Raw genomic sequence first — 21,491 nt, 5'->3', positions numbered from 1 at the left:
CTCCATCCCTGCCAGGATGCTTTTCAATGTGGAAGGATCTCCTCAACCTCAACACTCAGCTCAGGGGTCACTTCGTCTGTTTTGTTTCGTCTCCCCAGGCATAGGTAGGTCTTCAAACATGCCTCTGTTAGAGAACTTACCGCATGGCCTTGTATGGTTCGCTGTTATTAACTTATAGACACCTAGATCCAAAAATGATTTAGGGTGCAGTTTTAGATGTTTCCAAGTTCAGGAACCTGGTACTTTCTATTTCATATCCTGGGCACCTAGGTCATGCCAAATTGTAGAGGTTACTATTCTTCTTTTAATACGGGTTTGTGAACCAGTCAAAAAAATAAAATCATAAAAGTTAAAATTGGAAGAATGCATAGAGATTATTTATATACAAACCTTTGCTATGTCACTGAGGAGTCTAAGGTTTTTATAGTCTCGGTAGCATCCAACACAATGTGTTGTATTTTAAAGATTTAGGCTTTCTTTTGGCTGAATGAATGTTATTAACACCACGTGATTGTCTTCATATGGAATTGTCTGTATTTCTTCTGTCTCCTCGTTGGATCGTTTCTGAAGAGAAATCTGCTGTCGTCCTCATCTTTGTTTCTTCATCTTTGATATTTCTTAATATATTAAGATATGGAATTTAGATTTTTCTTCCGATTGCTTTTAGGATTTTCTGTGTATCACTGGTCTTGAATAATTAGGTTATAATGTGCTGTGGTGCAATTTTCTTCATATTTCTAGTGCTTGGAGTTCATTGAACTTCCTGGATCTATGGGTTTACGGTTTTCATCAAATTTTCAATAATGTCAGCCATTATTTCTTCAAATAATTTTCTCCCCTCTCCACTGCCTGGAGACTCCAATTGCACATGTATTGGGCTGTTTGAAATGTTCACACAGCTCAGTGATGCACTGTTCTTTTTTTATTTTAACTCCTTCTCTCTGTTTCGTTTTGGATAGTTTCTATTGCTATCTCTTCAAGTTTATTATTTTTTTTCTCCTATTATATCTAATTTGCCATTAATCCCATCCAGTGAATTTTCCATTTCACACAGTGATGTTTTCATCTCTAGAAGTTGGATTTGGGTCTTTTTTATATAGTCCATTTTTCTATTTAACTTTTTGAACAAATGGAATATATTTATAATAATTGTTTTAATGTCTTTGCCAGCTAATTCTAATATAGCTGTGTCTGTTCTGGGTATGACTTTTTAAATGCTTTTTTGGGTGAAGAAGATTGACCCTAAGCTAACATCTGTTGTCAATCTTCCTCTTTTATTTTTTTCTCCCCAAAGCCCCAGTACACTGTTGTATATCGTAGTTGTAGGTCATTCCAGTTCTTCTATGTGGGATGCTGCCACAGCATGGTCTGATGACTGGTGCATAGGTCTGTGCCCAGGAAGCGACCCAGTGAACCCTGAGCCACCAAAGTGGAGCACGGGAACTTCACCACTTGGCCACAGGGCTGGCCCACTGGGTATGTTTTCATTGATGGATTTTTCTCTTCATTATGGATCATGCTTTCCATTTTCTTTGCTTGCCTAGTACTTTTTGATTAGATTCCAGGCATTGTAAAATTTACATTATTGGGTGAAAATATTTTTTATTCCTATAAATATTCTTGAACTTTGCTCTGGGATGCAGTTGAGTTACTTAGAAGCAGTTTGATCCTATTGGGTCTTGCTGTTATGAATTGTTAGTTGGTTCATGCTAGGGCTAATTGTTCCCCATTACTAAGGGAAGACCCGTTTATGTACTCTCCCAAAAGTCCTGTGAATCTTGAGGCTTTCCAATCAGGCTTCTGAGAACTATTCCCAGAGTGCCAGGTACTCTAAATCCTTTTAGAGATGCTTCTTTTCCTGGTCTTGATTAGTTTCCTCACACGCATGCGATGATCAGTACTAAGTTGAGTACTAGAGGGGGATTCCCTGCAGATATCTGGCCTTCTCTCTCTGAGCTGCTCTCTCTCCCCTGGTACTTTGTTCCTAATTAGAACAGGATGCCTTGGTCTCACAGCACAGGCCAGGCTCCACCTGAGTTACCCCTCCCCACACTGTAGCCTGTAAACTCTCTCAAGGCTAGGGCTATTTGAAGTCTCGCTTTCTTTGCTTCTTATCTTCCAAGGATCACTGTCCTTCACTGTCTGATATCCATGGTCTTACAGACCATTCTTTCATATATTTTTGGCCATATTTTGGTTGTTCCAAGTGGGAGGGAAATCTGGTTGCCATTATTCCATCTTGACTAGATTAGCTTTATTTGAAATTATATTTCCCATGTTTCTCCTTGGATATATGATTCTTAAGCTAGAATTAAGTCTAATTTACCCAGTCTCCTTTCAGTGTTTTTCTCTTTTTTACTTTTTTTTTTGTTTTCTCCAAGAGAATGATTGCAACTTGCTAGAGAGAGGTGATTCTTCTGAATAATGAGCCAATCGTTTTGCAAGTTTTCCCCTTCTCCTTTCCCCAAATTATTGTCATTTATCACAATAGAGCTTTAATATTGATTGACAAATGTCCTTTGGAACATATGTACTGTCCTGTTTGCCTTCATTATGTCTCATTGCATCATAAGATGTTTTATTGCAGATAGAATGTGCGAATTGTGGGCTAAGGAGGTTCAGGCCAATATTTCAAAAGTGATATGCTTTTGGTAACTAGAAATCATATTTCTAATATTTTGTACTGTTGGATAATTGTTTTTTTTTTTTTTAAAGATTGGCACCTGAGCTAACATCTGTTGCCAATCTTCTTTTTTTTTCCTTCTTTTTCTCTCCAAATCCCCCCAGTGCATAGTTGTATATTCTACTTGTAGGTCCTTTTGGTTGTGCTATATGGGATGCCGTCTCAGCATGGCTTGATGACTGGTGCCATGTCGGTGCCCAGGATCCAAACCGGCGAAACCCTGGGCCGCTGGAGCTGAGCGTGTGAACTTAACCGCTTGGCCATGGGGCCGGCCCCATGTACTGTTGGATAATGTTACCACTATGCTACCTGTAATGGTGGGTTCAGATTTGGTTCTTTCTTATATCTCTCCATCACCTGATATCTGATGTTTAATTATGTCAACTGCATTTCTATAAAATCTTTCTCATCTATTTCCCTCTGTATGTCTGCTTTCTAGTTTAGGCTCTAATAACATATCCTTTGACTGCTCTCACAGTCTCTCTTCCCAATCTCTGGTGCACACCCAACAAGTCATCAAACACGTATTGCGTATATTCTTTGTTCCAGGAAGTGCTGAGAGCTGGCTTGGGATAGATGGATGGTACCAAAGCAAAACTTTAATGTCTGCCCCCTCGCTGTTCAAAAACCCTTAAAGAATTCCTCCCTCTAAGAGAATAAAATTCAAACCCCTTTGTATGAAAATCACAAAATCTTATACTGTCTACATTTTTGTTAAATAAAAAAGTGTTTTGTTCTTCTTATATATCAAATGTTCTCTTTGCTTTGCTAGGCTTCAATATAATGTGCATTCTTTTTCTCCCTCCTTCAAATTCTGATTCAAAGTGTTCTTCACCACAAAGCCGAATTTGATTACCTCCAAATTGAGGGTGCTCTCATGGGCTCTGCCATTTTTAACTTATTTTATTTTTATTAGGGTTTACATCTTACCTCCTTCATTGAATATAAGGCAGTTTGAAGACAAAGTTGGCACTGGGCTCATCTTTCTATTTTTTTTCTGACAGACTTTGCACTTAATCATAGGTGTTTGACAAAAGCTTGGAGAATGGATGAAGAAATTAGGGCAATGAGTCATTTAAATCAATTTTATCAAAAGAATTCTAAATGAACCCATTGGATTAGGCGGGAACAACAGGGTCTTCTGAGATTTTTTTGATGGCTTCCTTTTGGATCAATGCAGATTACTATATTAGCAATTCAACACTAAGCTTCAATTGGCAACACATCAAGATGATTGGTATAGCTGTATTATAGTCCACATTAGTGTCCTTCAAAACCTCATCCTTTGAGAACTATCATTTTAGAAGTTGAGTTAAGACCAAGACGGCTTGATAACAAATGGAGACACTTGCTTGGCACGTTGAAATGCAGAGTAGATTTAGTTTTCTTTTAGAAAAAGTTTATTCCTGGGTGCTTTGAGGTCATGGAAGTGGGGAATATTAAAATTATTTTAGAAAAATTAAAATTTCATTTGCTAAACAAACTCCCAGCTCTATCATTTTGCAGCTGGAAGACTTGGCAAGTAAAAACGTAAGCCTCAATTTTCTTACCTGTAAAATGGGCATACTAACACTCCATATTGTTGTTGAGGTAAATTAGTTATTTTTAGTTAAATCCTTATCATAGTTCTTTTTGTTATGCAAGTAATTGTTCCACAAGTTCTATTATTATTTTTATATACCACAGCTTACAAAAATATTTTAATTTGTCCTTTTTGTCTTGCTTGACTTTGCGCCGCACCAAATATTCTATTTGCATGATGGAAGAGCTCAAACTATATTTGTTCACGAAATGAATGAGTGTAAGCCCTCTCTCCATGCCTTGTCACGGGAGGGGCTTAGACTGGAAAGCATTCTATGACAGTGAGTGACGCTAAACACTGAAATGAGAGAGAAATCGAGGACGAATCTTTTCATTGAGGCCTTTAGGATTGGGATAGTAACTCCTTTCCGTCATCTTAGAGAGAATCCTGCTAGAAGCAGTAGAGAAGACTAGAGGGCAGATGAAGTCATATCTATTTCATGGTTTTTAAATTGCAGATATCAGTCATTCGGCAGTGTAGACAAGGCTGTCTCCCAGCATATTACTCATGCCCAAGTTATCTGCTTCGGAGAATATCAATTCAATACCTTTGGGGGCATGACACTTGCTAGATTCCTATAACCTAACATCTCAAACAGCAGGCTCCTACTTAGCTTCAATATTGGAACATAAGACAAGAACTGGCAAAAAAAAATGCATAAAAAAATATTTAGGTGGTCATTTTAAGTGCTGAGATGCCCCCTATTTTCAAACACAACTCTTCTTCTGGTTGCCATAATGCCTGAAATGCCATCATTGTAAATCCACTCTTTTGGGGTAACACATTTGACCAGAATGATCTATTCCCCTTTCAACTTGCTATTACTACCAAGAGGGAAACCTTAAGTCCTACAACTGTTAAGACCTTAGCCATGTTTTTTCAGCAGTGAGAGATGAAAACAGGGCATGGAGAAAATGTTAGTTTTACATGAAATTAGGAGGAGCAGATACGACTTGGGTAGAGAACACAGGAGTGCTTATAAGAGGAGGCCACAGTGATTCAGTGTGGCTTGGATGACCAGAGTACAGGGTTGAAGGCAGGTAAAAGGAGAGACAAGAGGACCGAGAAGAGACTGAAGTGAAATATCTCTGGTTTCTCGCTGTTGCTTAAAGCCATGTCTCAAGATACTCACATTTCAAATAAAGGTGTTGGGTTAGATATAGTGCTTCTCAACCCACTTTATACTCTGACCCAACCCCTCCAGCCCAGGTGAAGGAATGGAGGACAGATTTGGGTTTGTGTGCAGTGGGATAAAGACCCGGACCAAAGCTATGGTTAAGGTAGAGGAAGCAGGTGAGTCCTCCTTATTTTTGCAGACATTTGCCTTCCATGTCTGTTCCCCAGGGGTTGAAATCCTGGGCTGCTTACAACCTAAGATCCCCTCCAGCTATAACATGCTTGGATTCTGTAAACTGTTCTCAGAACAATATTCCGCCATGTAGGTGTGCTAAGTTCATCAATTTGATGGAAATTTATGACTACCACCATTTCCAGCAACTTAAAACCACGATACAGGTATATGAGCATGTGATGTGATAAACTGAGCCAGTTATAAACACAACACTGGAAAACAAACACACATGAAATTTAGCACTTCTCCCTCACTTATCTCTTTATTTCAAGCAGCAGAGGTTTTAGAGTCTGAATTATCTACGTGAATTGTCTCCACATTTCCCTTCAATTTCTATATGGAGATAATTCAAATTATGACCAACATTACCATTGCCTCCAATCTCTTTTTGGCTTCAAGATAATAAACATCTCCTAACAAGTTAAAAAAATTGAGATGCCCTTTTCACTTTGACCATACAGAGGGGAAAATTGTAAATAACAGATCCTTGACACTCTTCAGAAATAAAAAGTGATGAAGGGTTCAGTTGTCTGATTAAATTCTCCCAATAAAATCTCACCTCACCTATTCTTATCCCAGGGATAAAGGACTGTGCACACAATGGGCATTATTTTTCTTTTGAACATACTTGTATCTTGTCAAGATGTCATCAATACAAATACTTTGACGTTTTTAGTGCAACGATTGGGAAGCAGGTTGAATTTTTCAATCCTCCCAGCCAATATAAGTCAGTCTGAGATACTTAATTTCTATTTGAGATCCTTCATTTCTATTATAAACAGATCCCGCAGTGGGAGATAAATTTCATGGTAACAGTTTGGACTTTTTTATGAACCACCTGCAAGTTTTCTGCAAACAACATGTTTTACGAGAGCTCAAGGCAATGTTAACCCATCAAGACCTGACAGTAAGAGGAGGATGGATGGGGCCTTATCTCAGGCACACATGTAACCTTCCTTGTCCCCTGGCCTGACCTCCCTCTGCACTCATTTATGAAAATGATTCATCTTTAAAGAGCTTCCTCGCTCTGCCTGCAGGCTGTAGATCTTTTTGCACCGGACTTGTGTAGGCTGAGGTTATAAACTTCAGTGTGTAAGCCATTTGGAGGGGCTTAATTTTGAATATTGGAAGGAGGAAAGTGCACAGTACGTATGTTTCCTTAAAGGAACAGTCCTGGACTCTCTTCTACAGAAAGATGCTCCCAAGGGATTTCACTGCAAAAGCTTTGTTGGGATTCAACTTTTATTTATGTTGCTAGAAGGTTGCCACAGTTAGCACATTTAAATAGAGGATTGACTGAGACTGGCAAAGAGTGCTAGCATGGGTGGTGACATGGACCTGCCACCCTCTAGGTGGAGAAAGATACTTTGGATTTCGTATTTCATGTTTGTGGAGGGCACTGCAAAGGGTGTTATTTGTGTCAGGACTAGTGAGAATTGCTATGTTCTTTTGGAATATTCCTTTGAGCTGAAAAGCCTGAGAAGGTAAGAGTAGGAACTATAATGAAGGAAATAAAAGTAGAAATGGGGAAAGAGAGAAGACAAGATGAATTGGTTCATCCATTCAGGCTGAATTCATGGGTTGTAAGAGGCAGGATTATTTCCACAGTTTTTGGGAGTTAGGTCTCACATTGGAAATATGGCAAGGCATCCAAGGAAATAAATATGCACGAGAGTTGGGAGTTAAGAGAGACAGAGAGAGAGAGTGACAATAGAAGATGTTGATATAATGCTTTTCAAAATTCAAATTTTTGTGAAACATGGTTTAGGAAGGAATGAAATGTCCTCAACCAAGAGTAAGCAAACATTTTCTGTTAAGGGCCAGAGAGTAAGTATTTTAGCCATTGCAGGTCACACCATCTCTGTCTCAACTACTCAACTCTGCCATTGTAGCTTGAAAGTAGACATTGACAATATGTCAATGAATGGGCGTGGCTGTGTTCCAATAAAACTTTATTCATAATGACATGAAGTGGTCCCTCGTTTGGCCTGCTGACTGTAGTTTACCAACCCCTGCTCTAGACTACTCTGGTCTATCATCAAATTTTAAACAGGCCTGAGCCTGTTTCCATGTTTCTAGACCAAGACTGATGACTAAAGGGAAGCAATAAGTAAAGAGCAGCATTTTGCTATACGTGAGTAGCAAAAATGAGTCCAATAAGAGCTAGTGTTCTGTAAGATGCTAACTGGTATTCCTTGAAAAAGGTTTCCATGGCTAAGTAAGTTTAGTAAACGTGGGCAAGTCTTGGGACTTAGTTTTTCAAATGCGTTGAGAATGTCTAAGAGAAGATGTAGGAGGCAATACTTCCCAAACCTGTTTGTCCATAGAATCTTTTCGTATTCGTGCTTATTCCCATTTTTGGGATTCCAGGGTTCCTTGGAACAGAATTTGGGCAACACTGCCTTGGTGGGTTCTCCAGGGAGATTTCAGGCTCTGAAACTGTCTACTGTGCTGTAGGAACCCAGATGTCTGCCCTACTGCTTGCCTCAGACCATTCTCCCAATCTCCAGAAGCCAGTAGAGTAAAACTTCTTCTATGCCTCCTGTCCTGATGGCTCTTTTTCTTATGCTAACTTGCCATTCCCTAATAGGTATTCAGTCGTGTGCTCCACTGACCTACCTGATAGTTATAAAACAGCAGCTAATTTGAAAAGAGTAATTATTTCACCCTTCTCTAGCTCTTTCTAAACTGTACTTATTAGAAATATCACAAAAAGACCAAAGAGACTTGCCTTCTGGAAATCTCTGACACTGTGAAGTCCTATTCCGAGAAACCATGTCTTAAAGTCTCACCACAAAGGGAATTTGCTCATCCTCATGGACAACAATGATCAAACCTGATGGCTGTGGAAATTCGTAAAGGATGACAGTCATTCTCTGGCATATTGTTCTGCATGATGGAGAGCTGCATAATTCAGCTTACCCCTCCTGAGCACCTTCCATGTTCAAGGCACAGAGCAAGGTGCTATGGAAGCATAGTGGCTAAGTTTACATGCTCCACTTTAGCGGTCCAGGGTTTTACCAGTTCGGATCCTGGGCATGGACCTAGCACCGCTCATCAAGCCATGCTGAGGCAGCATCTCACATGGCTCAACTAAAACAACCTACAGCTAGAATATACAACTATGTAATGGGGGGCTGTGGCAGGGAGAAGAAGAACAAAAAAAGAAAGAAGATTGGCAACAGATGTTAGCTCAGGGCCAATCTTAAAAAAGAAATTGTTGAAAAAAACATTGACTGAAAAAATAGAAACGGGATGAATAAGAGAGAAGGGATTGGTAATCTCTGGCTGGGGGATCACAGAAGGTTTAATAGGAGCGGGAACGTTGGAGCTGCCCTTTTACTCCAGCTCCTGAGCACAGATGCAGGGGATCCTGCAACCAGTTGACCTTAATAGAAAGATGACGGATGTAGTGTGGGCCACTTAGACTCCTCGAAAGTCTATGGAAGTCATCTTTAGTGTGGATAAGACCTAGAGCCTCGGCAAAATGTCAGGTGATATTATGGAAAGATTTTCCTAGAGAAAGATGGGGAATGGGAAAAGGATGGCTAGGTTGAAGAAGAGAGAGAAAGAGACGCCATAGCTATAAAATATATCATAACATCAACTATATGGAAGATAATCCTAATTTCACTATTTAACGTTCCTTCTAAACAAATGCAGTGGATCTTCCAGGAATCTTTACTCCATTATTATAATAAGTAGGTCTGCAATTATATCTTGCAGTCATCACATTTCTTCTTGATATGTTTCCCTAAAATATAAATTATGACCTAAAATATTTTTGAAGTTAGGGACTAAGTTTATCCAAAATCCTCAATACCCAAAATGCCTAATTGAATAAGATGGTTCTTTGCATGATATACATGAGAAAAACATTTTCAAGGTAATATTGTAACATCTCGGTACAGATGGACGGAGGCAAAATTAGGGAATTCAGAGTTGGGGAGAAAGGCAGAGGCGAATCTGAGAAGGGTCTCCTGGTTCTGAGGAGAGACAAGGGAATCCCTATCGTTCTCTGCTGTCTCAGCTGAGAAGTAGAGAAGGTATTCTGTGATTTTCTTTCAGTTATTACTTACATGCAGCATATCCCCCTCTAATACTCACACGGTGAATTTGATTAATAATTATAGCTCCTTTCCTATGATTTTCTTTGCGAAAATAATACTATTATGGCAAAACTGTGGATTGAAAAATCACAACTAAAGCTCAATTTTGTTGGGTCACGCTTCCACTTCATTTTTAGCCATCTAGACTAACTACTTCCCACCCCTCTCCCCTACTTTTGTAGCTAGAAGTTCCCAGGGACATGTTACATCGACTCACAAAAAAATCCCCATCTGTGTGCCTTCTCTTGGAGTGGGGGAATGTGTAACTTTGATCCAGATTTAGTCTGTTTCCCCATCTTGCCTGCTGGAGTCCCTGCCTCTCCGGGTGAGCAATGCCCGCATTGGCCTCTGCCATGACAGTTGCCTCCATAGGTATGGCTTCCAGGCACTCACTTCAGCCAGGAAATACCACATTTCTCCACCTCTGCAGATCTATTTGTGTTCTCAAGGGGCTTAAACTACACAAAGCTAAAGAATGCCGCTCTCCACTTTAGGGGTTACATTCTGTAGGTAGACTGAGAGTCTTGGGGGACTAGGCCGGTAGGCAAAGTCAAGTATCAGACACCACGCTGTCAGAATCTCTTGCCCCTCTAAAACTAAGGTTTTCTAATTGGGCCAACTTTGCACAATTCTTTCCGCCCCATGGAATAACCTTTTAGCAAGAGTCTCCTCAGACTTCATGCAAATAAACTTTCATTTTGCCATTCCATTATTTCTGTACATGCACCCAGACATGTCTTTGAATGATGGATATAGTGTGAGATTCCCACTCAGTATAAGAATGAGGCACTATTAATTGCGGTATCACTAAGGGTACTGTTTCATATTAGCTTGCTCCAAAAATTGGGGAAAGGAGAGAAACGAATCTTGGAGTTATTTCCAGGTTCACAAAGAGCTATTTTAGCTTAAAGGAGAACAAATAGAATCTGGACCTTAAAACCAAAAGGGATCTTAGAGATTATCTCATGGCACACTCTAATTTCACAGATGAAGAAACTGAGGTCCAGAGAGGCCATGTGACTTGCACACTGTCCGCCAGCGATTTCATGGCAGAATTGGGACCAGGATTCACATCTCATAATACTTGGTCCCATAAAATTTTTCACTATACCATGTTGCTCATCAGAATTATATAGGTGCCCATTCTTCCAATGATTTTATTCAACATTTAGGTAAAAAAATGAGGGCTGGTCCTACACTTTACTTTATCAGTTAAACAGGTATGCCTGACGGTCAATTTGTTGGGCTCTTACGTGGAAAGTCTCCTAATGACTCAAGGCCAGGTTAGCTCACTGGATGCTTAACCAAACCTCTCCTTCCTCCTCCTCCTCACTCAGACTAATTGGCTTTTGGCCAGGCCTTTGCTATTGCTTTGTACTTGAACGAGAGAAGAGGCGGGGGAAATAGAGATAAAAATCAAAACAATAAGTGCAGCCATTTGGGAGAACTAGCATGGTGTGGGGATAATTGGGTGATCTGCAGACTGCGGTTAGCTGTGCTCCCTGTGTTATTATGAAGGAGGAGAGATGAATGCCGAAGTCTGGGTGCATCCATCTTTAGCTGCAGACCTCACCAATGAAGACCTTGACCTTATGTAAGAAAATTTAATGTATAAAATTCTGAATTTAACCATCACATTCTTTCAGATGTGATTACTTATAAAGAGATTATTTCTCCAAAATAAACATTTAGTAAAATAATTCTTCGTACACAGTGCACTTTGGAGCACACTTCTGTTCTATAAGTTGAGATGTTCCATAATCGGTAATAAGCTTTACTCTATTTACTTCTAAGGTATTTACGTTCAGACCTTTGTTCTTGGCTTTGAAATGTCCATTTGGCCACGCTGCCACCTCACCATTGTCTTTATAGCATTTGCCCAGTGGCTTTCTTCTGTCAAGTGGTCCACGCTTCAGTACAAAGATGCAAAGCCGTGTAATCGCTGCGTAGGAGCCAGCTGAAAAATCAACACAGCGGGATAGAAAACCTGCCCACCTACTGGCTTTGAAAATGCTTTCACCTTCAGTCCAGTCTGAGCATTAACATCGGCACGCTAGAACTCGCCTGGTGCTTTTCATCTTCAAAGGTTTTTGCATACATTAACTAATTTATCCTTATAACACTCTTGCCAGGCAAAAGGTACAATCATGGTATTAGAATATTAGGAGATCCAGAAGTCTTCACAATGTTAGCAACATTTTAGCAAGACCAAAAACTGAATATCTGTAAAATATCTATCTACCTTACTGGGCTGCAGAGTATTATTATACTTTTCCCTTCATTTTTAAAAAATGAAGGTATCATTTACATACAATACAATTCACCCTTTTTTGTGCATGCTCCTACATGAGCTTTCACAAGTGTATACAGTTGAGTAACCACCATGACAATCAAGATATGAAACAGATCCACCAGCCCACCCATTCTTCCTCTCACTCTCTAATCAATCCTTCTTCCCACCCACAACCAGAGGCAATGCTGGCCCTATCATTTTGTCTTGGCAGGAATGTCATATAAATGGAATCATATACTATGCAGCCTTTTAACTCTGATTTCTTTCACTTGGCCTAACGCTCTTGAGTTCATCCGTGTTGTTGCCTGAATTAGGACTGTGCTCCTTTTTATGGCTGAGTAGTGTTCCATTGTACTAAAGTACCTCTGTTAGTTCACCCCTTCTGCATATGAGCGACATTTGGATTGTTTCTCGTTTTTGGTGAATACAAATAAAGCCACTATAAACGTTTGGGTACAGACTTTTGTGTGGATGTAAGTTTTCATCTCTCTTGGGTAAGGTTATACTTAAAATTTTTTTTTTTTTCAGATAGGGAAATAAGGATGGATGTGGCACTTGAAGCAATGTACGGGAGAAATCATTATCAGCTCTTGATACTTGAACTTTTTGAACAAGAATTTCTTTAGGCCTTAACTGACAAGGCACCCAGAATGAAAAATAGTGTCTTCAGACTGCTTCCAAATACTTGATAAATTAGTCAATTTTTCAGTCATTCAACAAATATTGATTGAGTGACTACTATGGGCTAGCCATTGTTTAGGCACTGATCTTGATAAGGAAGTAAAAGACAAGGATGTTTCTGCTCATTTGCTGCCTTTATCCATCAGTATTCTCTGTTTCCATTAATCTTTCATAAAGTCTGTGTGTGTGGAGGTGGGGGCAGATTCTCTCACAGATCCCCCTGTATCTTCTGGCAGGGAACGGTGAGTTGCATTTCTACTGTCTGTTAATTTTGGGGAAGATTTCAGAAAGCATTGTTTACTGCAGGCACTAATCTCTCTTATTATGCGTCCCCCAAATCACGTAATGGAGAGTGAACTGATAACCAATGGCCGCATGCATGTCGGGAGAGGAAGTGAGGAGGTGGCTGCCCATTGGTATGAGGTGAGAGATCCTTGGGAGGGTCCTACTAAGAAATTTTATCACCACTGTCTTGTTATGAACGTGTGAGATGCTGCTGTTAGATACTTATTGCTTTGAGTTAAGCATTAGTATAATTTTAAAAAATAAAGTATCACATTGTACCGAAAGAGAGCGTTATCTTATTCGTGTTAACTAACAGGAATCCGGAAGCATGCAAGCACTTGCAGGGAAGAAGCTATGAGGAGGAGAGAAAAGGGAACAATAATTTTGGGAGCTTGGAGGTGGCTGTGTGTAGAGGAAAACTCTGCCTCCTTCACATTTTTGCCTAAGATTGACTTCCTGAGGAAAAAAGAGACAGAACTCCGTGTCTGATGATATCTCTGTTCATTCCTTAGTGAGCTTAATTTTACAACCAAATCAACAAATTAGCTGGGCCAGTAGGCTCATCGTCAGGTCTTCAAAGCCTTGAGTAATTTTGTGGTTCTAGAAAAAAATTAAGTAAAATATTTAATCAACAGAGTTGTTCCACATATACCAACTGGTTTGGGAAGCAGGAAAAGCTCTTACATGACTAACCACTAAACAAAACGTAGAGAAGACATTTGGAATGATGGGGTCAGCTTACAAGGAAGCTGGGCATTTGTCCGCTAATGCACATCGAAGACTCTGCACTTGCTGCGAACATTCCCAACTGAGATACCTAATTGTTAAAATGATCTGGGCTATCATCATTTGATTTCACATCAACACACTTTAAAAATTACAAAGAGCCTATTTCTTTCCCCCAAAGGGCCACAATCCTTCTTGCTATTTAAGACCGCAGGGGCTAACATTTGGCTCCATTGATATGGAAACCTCAAGATGACAAGCAAGGCATTTTCTGGGAACCATCGCTCACTCCTCTTCCTGATGAATTGTCATGCCCTTCTGAGAACATAACCCATCAGTCCTCTGAAATAGAGAATCAGATAACCGAGTCATGCTCAGCTGATTTGCCAGCCGATAAATGATGAACTTTACCGCCGCTACTTGCCCACAAGTCTTTTGAGAAGAAATCGGCCAGTGCGTGAGATAACGAGACAACAGGACTTAGAGCAGAGTCATGGTTTTCCTTGGCCCACACAGCAATCGTGGTAATTTCCATGTCTTCATCAGCATCCTATTTGTACACTTCATCTGTCGCAGCACAGGCTGCTGTAACAGAAATGATTAGAGAACTTCACAGTGCCAGAGACACAGTAAATGTTCAATAAATATTAGAGAATGAGGCTCACAGTGGTGATGACAGCTATTCTCAGTACTTTAAGCAACATTCTTCGTTGACGTGTTGCCTTAACGACCTTCCCAAAGTAGCATCCACACTCGTGTGGCCCGATTAAACGAGTTAAAAATGCACCATTCTAACTCACAGAGGTTCATTATGAAGGTTTTGTAGTTCCTTCTTATTGTGACCTATGGGCATGGCAAACAAACATCAAAACAAAATCTGAAGACAGAGGAGTGAAAGGTTGGTAATTGTTGCAGATTAGAATGTGGCTATTCTTGCAGAAGAGTGTGCTGGAGACAAATAACGAGAATCCTGTCACATGCTGTGCATATGAGATTTTGTTTTCTAGAAGGATGAGAATATGGAGTAAGGGGATTTTTTTTCTGTGGGACTATATTTGGGGTGTGGTAGAGTGATAGTAGAGAGTGAGGAGAGTGAGGAGGATATTTAAAGGACTTTTAACTTCCCCTCCTAGGGAGAGAATCAGTCAATGGAAAATTGCAGAGGTGAACTTCAGGGGAGGTGCTATGTAATTTTTTTACCTGGGGTGATGATGATGTTGATAAGAGCAGCGTTGGTGGTTACAATAATATACTGGTAGTAATAAGAGTTAACATCTATTGCGAGTTCACAATGTGCTGGAGAGGTGTGACCATTGCTTAGCATGCATTATTGAATTTAATGCCTACAACAAGCAACCCCTGAGATAACTGCTGTTATGACATGAGGAAGCCGTGGCTTAGGGTTAAGTAAGCTGCCCAGGGCCACATAGCTTGTTGAACATGAAGGTTTGAACTAGATTCTGGAGTTGGACTTTGTGCATTCAAACAATATAAAGAAGAATGATGGACAATAATTTTCAGATGGAAATAAAGACAATCTGACAATGGCAGAAAAGGAACATCATGATTTGCATTTCTCTCCATATATCTTTGTTCTAATTTTCTTTCAATCCTTTTGATCAAGGTTCAGTAAACTAGGTCCTGTGGGCCAAATTTGGCCTCCTGCCTGATTTCATATGGCCTGTGAGCCAAGAATAGTTTGTCCATTTTTTTAAATGGTTGGGAAAAAAATCAAGAGAAGATTTCATGACACATGAAAATAGTATGAAATTCAAGTTTCAGCGTCCATAAGTAAAGTTTTATTGGAAGACAGCACAGCCTATTCATTTAAGCATCCTTGCTAGCTGCTTTCGGTTTAGAATGGCAGGGTTAAGTGGTTGTGACAGAAACTGTACTGGCTGCAAAGCCTAAAACATTTCCTATCTGGCTCTTCACAGAGAAAGCTTGCCCACCTCTGCTTTTTATTATTCCTGTAGAGGAGCTTAGAACAAGAGTTTTGACTTCAGATTGCAGGCTTTGTATCCTGTCCCCCTCCCTCACTGTGTAAGCTGGGGAAAGATTGGTTTAACCTTTCTCCACCTCAGTTTCTGCATCTGTAAAATGGGGAAAGTCATACCAACTTCAAAGGATTGTTGTAAGGATATTAAATGAGATGCTTCATGAAAGAGTTTAGAAGAATGCATGGCACGTAGTCAGGACTCAAACTGCTATTGTCCTCATCATGCTAGTAAGTTTTCCCGGGACAGATATTAATCGCCTTCTAATGCCTAGTAGCCCCAACACTTGTTTATTCCATCAAAGAAGACGAGTGTCTTCTTGCCACATCTCCTTGACCTATATTACCTCTTCCCTTATCAGAGCAGGAATAGCTTCCTTGGCATCTGTTGCTTCAGGTCACGAGCTGGTGAGGAACAGATAACAGAGCCACACCTCCCATCTCTTCAGTTATGGCTGGCTCTATCCTTGCTGCCCTTGGCCTTGAGCTCCATGGCCAGTGTAGCCACTAGTGTGAGTGTGGGAATAACCCTGTGGTTTTGGAGGCTGAAGCATGACTTGGTAAGTGTGCTAATGACTCCAAAAGTCTAGAAGGCTTAGAAGGCTTGACTTGACAGAAACAGGCTGCCTTACGGGTGAGAGGGGTGGGCAACTGTTTCTGTGAGGTGACTTTTAGGGGCTCTATTGCCAGCTAGCCCATATCAAGTCTATTGACTGCTTACCTTCCGGGATTCATTAGTTCACCAACAGAGGAGGTACGTGAGGGGGTTGGTGAGTAAGAGGAAGGGACACCAGGAAGAAAGGGATATGGCACCAAAACCCAGCTTTACCTACCTTAGAGTGTTGTCAAGGGCCACCTCCAGTTGAGACGCTAGCATAACATGAAGAGAATGTGAACCGAAGTGTTAGCAGAAAGATGATTTTCTCCTTAGAGCTCCTAAGACAGGATCTTTCTAGAGTATAATGGATCTGGCTCTTAAGCAGGGTAGGGACCTGACATGACTATTTCGAAACAGGTCATTACCCACTAATTAGTCACTGCAACTGAGCTTGTCATTATCACAAAGCAGCAGTGAAACATTCTAGTTTCTTGTTCAAGACCCACTATCTACATTGATCCAATGCTTTGTTCTGCGTCTTGTTTATCTTTGTTTTGTTTCTTAGGGGAATTACACTAGAAAGGAACTGGGAGACTTAGGTTTATCGCTGCTAGCTTCTGACTCAATTACTAACCTTCAAGATGACTGAATTTTTGAGATTGTTGGTCAACCCTCTCCTTGGTTTTTAAAGAAAGAAGGAAATGTATCCAGAGGCATTGTGGTTAAATGCGTGGATTCTGGGTTCAAATCCAGCTTGTCCAATTCATATCTTCACGATCGTGAATAAAGAAATTCAGCTTTCTGTGTCTCAGTTTCTCCATCTGTAAAACAGCCACAGCAGTTCTGTCTTGCTCATGAGGATGTTGAGAGGAGTAAGCGAGCCAACTTAGGTAGCGTGCTTAGAACGGTAACTGTTAGCAGGCTGTTTGTTACTGTTGCATTATTACCTCCTAAGGAACAGTCATTCTGCCTACCACTGAATATATTATTCCGGTGAATCCCCACTGCAGCCAACTGAGGTGGGTATTGGTCCAATAGATGAAATCACGGCTCTATGAGGCTGAATAACTCACTCAAAGTCACACAGCGATAAGTGAGAGAGCTGGTTTTTAGATCCAGAACAGTTAACTGCAGGGCCCACGCACTTTCTGCGAGTATTCCACCAGTTCTAAGATTCATTGATTCTATACTCAGCCTGGCTCTAAGAACACCAGCTGTGTTAATTACTTGAATAATTAATAAGGTAGAACACTATCCTTGAATATCTTCATGTAAGGTATTTGCTTTCATTTCTTCTATTAAGAAGTTACAACATGGGCCAGCCCGGTGGCGCAGCGGTTAAGTGTGCATGTTCTGCTTCAGCGGCCCCGGGTTCGCCGGTTCAGATCCCGGGTGCGGACATGGCACCGCTTGGCAAGCCATGCTGTGGTAGGCGTCCCACATATAAAATAGAGGAAGATGGGCACAGATGTTAGCTCAGGGCCAGTCTTCCTCAGCAAAAAAGAGGAGGATTGGCAGCAGATGTTAGCTCAGGGCTAATCTTCCTCAAAAAAAAAAAAACAACTTAAAATATGAAGTCAAATAGCAAATACTGTTTAGGATCAAGCTACATGACTTTTAAGACTAGGTTTTTCATTTTCTTCCTATTGCCAGGCACTCAGTAGAAAAGCTATAGACATTTTATTTCTCAGCTATCTCCTGCGAGGGCCAAGCAAGGGAAGCTTATATGAGCTTGTAAAGTCAGAGCGAGTAGTTGTGCCCACGTGGAACATGTGATTGGGGTGGGAGTGGGAAAGGGGAAAAATATAATTAATTGTTACCAGAGGGAAAAGTTGAACTGGGTGGAGGTTCACAATGATTCACCTGGATCTTTGTCTCAAGTGACTTAATGAGTTTCTGTAACGCCTTCTGATAAAAGTTTGGCCAAGGAGACGGTGTTTTGTTCAGGGCGTAACCACTCCAAGCCTTGATTACTCTGTAGAAGCAGCGACTGCCATTTTGCAAAATGATGATTCAAAGATTGGAAAGTGAAGGGGAATGGTTCACCTTAACTGGATTGCTGATTTAGGATTCCAAACGCCACAAGCTTTAGCTGATTAACCTATTAAGAATACAAAATGTTACTTAGAAATCCCCGGGAGCTAAGCTGTATTCTAAAAGTGGGGCAAAACAGCCCAGAAGGTAGAAAAAAACAGATCAAAGTAGAGGAAATAAGCCTTTGTTAGAAAACCATCCAACCCAAACAACAAAAAACAGGCGATGGCAATAATGGACTTGCCTTCCTAGGAAAGTACTCGATTCAACAAGTGTTTGTGAGTTCATAATGAGATGTTTGAAATCACTGTGCATCTTGCTATCCTTGTAATCACTTATTTAGTGTACTGAACTTGTGAGCTATTAATTTTCAAATATCTAATTCCATTTGCTGAATGTCCAAAAGAAGAAATTGGCATGGTCCTACCCATCAGAGGTGTCTTTCTGAAGTAAAACAGTTGTGTTAAGCCTTTTCTGAAAAAGCTCTAATGGTTTGTAAATGCAAAATACAGTGTGGACTTATTAGCATGAAATATAGATCTTTGAAAACTGGTGATGGGGGCCGACTTGGTGTGGTAGTGGTCAGGTTCCCGTTCTCTGCTTTGCCAGCCCAGGGTTCACAAGTTAAGATCCTGAGTGTGGACCTACACCCCACTTACGAAGCCATGCTGTGGTGGCATCCCACATACGAAATAGAGGAAGCCTGGCACAGATGTTAGCTCAGGGATACTCTTCCTCACCAAACAACAACAACAACAACAACAAAACAGAGTGATGGCTGGTTTTTTGTTTTACATCTTATCACTTCTTCCTGGGAACTCTACACCTAATCACTCTGGAATATTTGACCCTCCCAGGCGACCATAAGTGTTCCCAGGCTTTTGGCCTCTCTGCACATAACATGCCTTCCTCTTGGAATATAAGTCCCCATTTTTCCCACCTAAGAAACTTCTATTTTTCTGCAGAGATCAGTTCCTGACCGCTCTAAAAAGTTTGTGTTTTGGCTGCATTTCTTCCTATGTCCATTTAGCAATTGCCAAAAACAAGTTTGTTGTGCTTACATAACAGTATGCATATATCAAAATTTATTTAACCTTTTTCTAATGGTTAGGAGGTTGGCTTTTTTTTCTCTTATAAATATATCACAATAATTGACCTTGCACATAAATCTCCCTTATTATTGATACTTTTTAAGGGAAAAAATTTAAAATTCAATGACTGGATTGAAGAGGTTTAATACTTTCATACCCTTTGTACGTATGCCAAATTGCTTTCTACAAAGGTAGATCCAGTTACATGTCAACAGTAACATGACAGTACTTCTTTCAATAGGTCTGCCTCAACTCTGGGTCTTATCCTTAACAAGATAAAGATAGAAAAAGAAAAAATTTGCTTGTTTTGTAAACAAAATTGACATTTATATTTAACATTTATTGCTCTGGTTAGTAGTCAGGCCAAAGTTATTTTTCTGTGACTAACGAGCATTTGTATTTCTTTTTTCATGAATTGCCTTTTCTGGCCATGTGCCCATTTCCCATTGGGCTGTGTATACCGCTCTTCTGTGGCACTCAGATAAGAAAAAACAAAATCTATTGGGTGCTTACAAAGTCCAGTGACTTTGCCTTGATCATCTCTTCTAATAATCCCATGAAGTAGGCACTATTACTTACACCCATTTTAAAGATCAGCAAGTTGAGGCACAGAGAGGTTAAATAATTGCGTAGGGTGACATAGCGAGGAAGGGATGTGGAAGCTATACAAACTCAGCAGCCTGACCTGAGACCCTTCATTCTTATCATCTACCCTAAACTGTTTCACTTATCACTTTTTAAAGCCAGGCATGTTGAAATAGCATTTATATTTAGTGAAGTTCACCCTTTCTAGATGTACGACTCTATGCATTTTGACAAATATGATTTATAAGGTTGTGCAATCACCGCCACAGTCAAGACACAAAATAATTCTATCCCCTAGCACTTTCCTGTTAGTCCTCTTCCTCTCCCCCGCTCCCTAGCAATCATTGATCTGCTTTCTGTTAATATAGTTTTGCCTTTTCCAGAATCTCCTATAAATGGAATCCTACAGTATATAGCTTTCTGAGTCTGCCTTCTTTCACTTAGTATCACGCTTCTGAAATTCTTCCACATTGTTGCATGTGTCAGTACAGTGATGTACCATGTAACGATGATGCGTCTGTCAATGACGCATTGCATATTCCACAGTAGTCCTGTAAGGTTAGAACCATACAGCTTATGTGTGTAGTAAGTTCTGCCATCTAGATTTGTGTAAGTACAGTCTATGACGTTCACAAATGACAAAATCACTTAACGACACGTTTCTCAAAATGTATCCTTGTCGTTAAGTGATACATGACTGTAGTTCATGCCTTTTCATTACTAGGTAGTATTTCATTGGTATAGTTGTAACTTAACATTTTTTGTTGTGACTTTATTACGTTTCTATCTGTCATTACACTGTGTTCTCTTTGAGAGTAAAACTCTCCAAGATGGTGTCCCGTTTGTCTTTATGATCTTCAGTCCTGGAGCGGCACTTGGCACGTAGATGTGGTCCATACATTTCCACTGTATGGATAAAATAGTAAAGGATCATGGTGAATGATGTGCAGTCTCATCACTAGGAAGATAGATGAAAATTATACAAATTTTAGGTATCTTCATACGTCAATTAACCTAGCAAAACAAAGGGACATAATTTTCGAAAAACCATTGAAGGCTGGGCTCCAGGGGAATGTACATGCGTGTAGGACTGCCTTTGACGGCTTTATAAATTTATTTAATCTTGCTGGCCACAGATCTGGAATGACGTGTGGAAATTAGTAAACAGAAACCTGATTAAAATGGAGTCAGGAGGCAGAAAAGAGGAGATTTCATGCCCTATCTAGATAGTAGAGCCCGACAGGAAGAACAAAGACTTCTTCCTCTTGATTGGCAAGACGTCAGCCAATGAGAGACTGTCACAGCTCAGCCAATGAAAAGCATCTACACTTGGAACTCCCAGTCTCCCCCCATAGACTTTGTTTACAGTAGCTCTCCCTACTTCCTCTTCCCCTTCATAAGAGTTTCTCCTCCCTTGCTGCTGGGCACTTGCACATGGCTTACCGTGGTTGTAGACCCTGAATTGCAATTCTTTGCT

Source organism: Equus quagga, chromosome 12, assembly GCF_021613505.1.
Source record: "Equus quagga isolate Etosha38 chromosome 12, UCLA_HA_Equagga_1.0, whole genome shotgun sequence".
NCBI classification, from domain to species: domain Eukaryota; kingdom Metazoa; phylum Chordata; class Mammalia; order Perissodactyla; family Equidae; genus Equus; species Equus quagga.
This window is presented reverse-complemented; position numbering follows the sequence as displayed.